Source organism: Myotis davidii, unplaced genomic scaffold (genome assembly GCF_000327345.1).
Source record: "Myotis davidii unplaced genomic scaffold, ASM32734v1 scaffold539, whole genome shotgun sequence".
NCBI lineage: Eukaryota > Metazoa > Chordata > Mammalia > Chiroptera > Vespertilionidae > Myotis > Myotis davidii.
This window is the reverse complement of record NW_006290028.1, coordinates 752105-755650: the sequence shown is the minus strand read 5'-3', so window position 1 is coordinate 755650 and position 3546 is coordinate 752105. Positions and strand designations below refer to the sequence as shown.

Genomic DNA, 3546 nt, shown 5'->3' with positions numbered 1-3546 from the left:
CCGACGCTGGCGCCCCGGGCCTCTTCCCTTGGCCCCCTGGCTCCTTATCTGACCACGTCACCCTCTTTCGGTCACCATGTCCCAACTTCCGGACCCCCTCTGGACGCTGCGGGGTCCAGCCCTTCCGTCGGGAATTGGAGCCGGGGGACCGTCTGGGGACCGGTTGGCAGGAACCCACGACCCTGCCCTCCCCGCGCCGCGTCCCCTCGCGGAGCGCCCCGGACGCTGCGCACAGCCGGGCCTCAGTTGCCCGGCGCTGCCAGATTCTCACTGAGCCGCTCGCCCGCTCTATTGTTGCTCCTCAGGGCTCCATTAGACAGAATTGGACAACAATGTGGCGCCTGCCATTGGTCAGGGGAGGCAGACGACACTCTGATTGGCCGGCCCCGCGCCCGGGGAGCCCCGCGTTCTACAGTGTCCGAAAGATTCGAAACTCCTAAGGCTTCACCGAGTGCCTCCGGGAGGGAGGGGCGCGCCGGGGAGGAGTGGAGAAAAGTGGGCCAGAAGGAGCGTTGAACATATCGTGACAAGTAGTTTCCGCGCGCTGGAGAGCGTGTGAATTGCGCCTAATTACCGTGTCGGGTGGCGCCTCTACGTAGACCTGTGTAACCCCTCAGTTTCTGGGGTGCGGGCTCTGCCGCGCCGCTCTCCCTGGCCGGGGGCGCGAGGCAAGACCCACTTTCCCAAGTGGCCCTGGCGGCCCGGGGCGAGATGGGGGCAGGTGACATTTCAATTACCGCGATCGGGGCGGGGTTGCAACGCGCGCGGAGAAGGTGCCGAGACTCTTTTCCGGCTTCCTTCCGGCGGTTTCCGCGTCCCCAGTCCGATGCATTTGGGGTGGTCAGGAGCCTGTTTGGATTTTTTCTGCTGCAGCCTTTAAAGCGCAAATTGTTTAAAATGTTCTGATACGATAAGGCCTCACAAAGGTAAGTGTGGTTAATAGGGTTTTTGTTTTTAAAGTGGAGCCTGGGGAGAAGAAATGAGATTGCGCCTCCCGTCCGAGCCGGCGGCGCCTTTCCCTCTCCTTTGCGCCTCTCCCCGCTCCGCCCCGCCCGAACCCCAGCCCTCTCCCCTCTTGCTCTTTCCTTCCCTCGCTTTGCAGCATCCAGATTTCTTTTCCATGGTGGCGGGATTATTTTTGTTGTTGTTTTAAATTAATAAACAGTTTGATTTTGTTTTTTAAACGAAAGTAAAAAGTGGTCTCCCTGTCTCCTCAGATCCTCTTGGAAGCCGGACGCGCACCCATGTGTCCATCCTTCGGCCCAGAGACAAGGTCGCCGCAGCCCCCAGGAGTAGTTTTAACTTCTGCCTCACTCTGCCGTCCTCACGTCAGGGCCCTGCGTTGCAGCTCAGTCTGCAGAGGTAACAGGTTTCGCATTTTGTTTCCCTTTTGTAAGGCAACATCTGGGGTTAACGCTGCGCTCCTCGGGCGAGGTCGCCTGGGGCTTCTCTATCTGTGGTTCTCTGTGGAAAACCCCCCCTTTTCCTTGTTCTAATGGTCTCCCACTCTCACGTTTATTATCTACTTTTCTCTTTCGTTCAGAGCAATGAAAATTCGCTTAATTAGCCAGACAAGTGCGTCTTCCCATTGTTCTCCCTCTGCTCCAGACCACGCGTTTCCCGCTGTGCTTTCGAACTCACAGGGCCACGGGGTTCTGGCCGAAGCCACCGGGGCGTGGACCGACTGGGCGTGCACACTCGGCTCAGGCGCCTCAGGACGCAGCCGCTTCCACTTAGCATGGCTACTGGGTGGCGCCCTACCTGCCCAGCCGCCTCTGAGGTCTAGGGCTGGGGATCTCAGAGAAAGGCGCGGGCGCGAGGAGCCTGGCCCCACTGCAGACCCAGGAGCCGCTGGCGAGTTCCTCCGGGCGAGTTCGTCCGGGAAGCCAAACCTCAGGACCAGAGTGGGGAGGGGGTGGGGGGAGAAGAGGGTGGTGTGCGCAGCGGTAAGGCACAGAGCTTCCAGAAAGTTGAGTAGGCCTGCGCATGGGTGCACTCTGACCCGGACAGATTCTATGACAGGGGTAGAAACCAGACCATTCGCTTCTGACAAATTCCACTTGCTGGAGCCTGAGAATGCATTTGAGAGAGAGAAAGTGGTCAACCCCCGCCTCCCCCCAGGGTCTCCCGCATGAAGTGAGGGTAAGGGAGTGAGTCTGGGATAATACGTTCTTCATTAGCATAGGACCCAGGCCCCACCTTCCAACAGCTTTCCTTCCAAGTCAGGGAAATCTTTGCGTTAACTGCGTCCTGGAGTTGCGGGGTGTGGAGTGGGTGGGAAGAGAAGACCGAAGCCAGATCCTGGGAAGGAGTAGCCAGGCTCCTCCTTTCAGAGCTTCCTTGGACTGTTTTTCCAGAAATCATTATTATTTTAATTTTTTAAAATTTATTTTAGAGAGGAAGGGAGAGAGAGAGAGAAACATGGATGTGAGAGAAAGACACACTTGGTTGCCTCCTGTAGGTGCCCCAACCAAGGATTCAACCCCAACCTTGGTAAGTGCCATGGCTGGAATGGAACCTGCAACTTTCCAGGGCAAGATCAGGGGTGCTGACTCCAACCAGCTGAGTCACACCAGCCAGGGCCAGAAATTATTTTAAGCCTCAAAGGAGATGAACTATAGAAACCAGCCTGGCTTTCAGGGGTCAGTGGCCCAAACACCCCATGTCCACATCTTGAGACCACCAAGCCACGGTGAGATCCTCACTCCAGTTCAATGAGTAAACCTGCGGGGGCCCAGGAACCAGCCGAGGATTCAGACTTGGGAACCTCAAGCTCTCTCACTAGTGTTCAGGAGCCTCATTTTCTTAGGGGGGTGGGGGAGGACACATCCTGGAAACCAGCCCAACCTGAGGGAATCTGCCCACCCCTACATCAGGTGCCTCTGGCTCCTCTTTCCTCCTGTTCACAGGCCCCCAGGTCCAAGACCCACAGCCTTTCTTCTGGTGCCCCCAAAGTTGGGGTGCTCATGTGAGTGAATGTGTCCTCGAGAGAGGTAGAGCAATGCCCTGGATCGAGGTCACTGCATTCGGTCCTCCACGTGCCACTCTGGGGCTGGTGCTGGTTTGGACTCCAGTCAGGAAGAGGGGAGCGGACTGGAAGGTGTGGTCCGGCTGAGCCACCAGCGGTGGGAAGCTCCCCCTCTACTTACAGCAGAGGGTGTCTTCCCATCCTAACATACCACCTGCACCTGTGACCTCATTCTGCAAAGCCCTGCACACACCCCCATACCTGCATGCAATTACCTACCGGCAGGGTGCACTCACCTGGCAGGCTGCCCTCACACTCAAGAGGACACTTGAGTGAGTTCCATCGAATTCACAGCACTTTCGTAAGCGTGCCCACCTCGGGACATCCACCTGGCGTGTGACCTCTCACCCAGACGCCCGCAGACTCCCACCCAGCCAGGAGCATATGCTCACACACTGTGCCCTCCTCCTCCGCTGCCCTAACCTCACTCCAGCGCTCTGCAGGTGGCTGGACCCTGGGAGAGAAGTCAGACCTCCCCAGACAAACGAGGGAGCTGCGGGCACAAGCACAAGCTCCCT

General features: G+C 58.0%; 1 long non-coding RNA gene across 1 annotated transcript; it reads left to right on the top strand.

Moving 5' to 3' along the window:
• Positions 1-506: 506 nt before the first annotated feature.
• LOC107182926 lies at positions 507-1859 on the top strand. The gene is made up of 3 exons (XR_001513687.1): positions 507-926; positions 1218-1362; positions 1544-1859. It is a non-coding gene; the product is annotated as an uncharacterized LOC107182926 (long non-coding RNA).
• The last annotated feature ends 1687 nt before the right edge of the window (positions 1860-3546 follow it).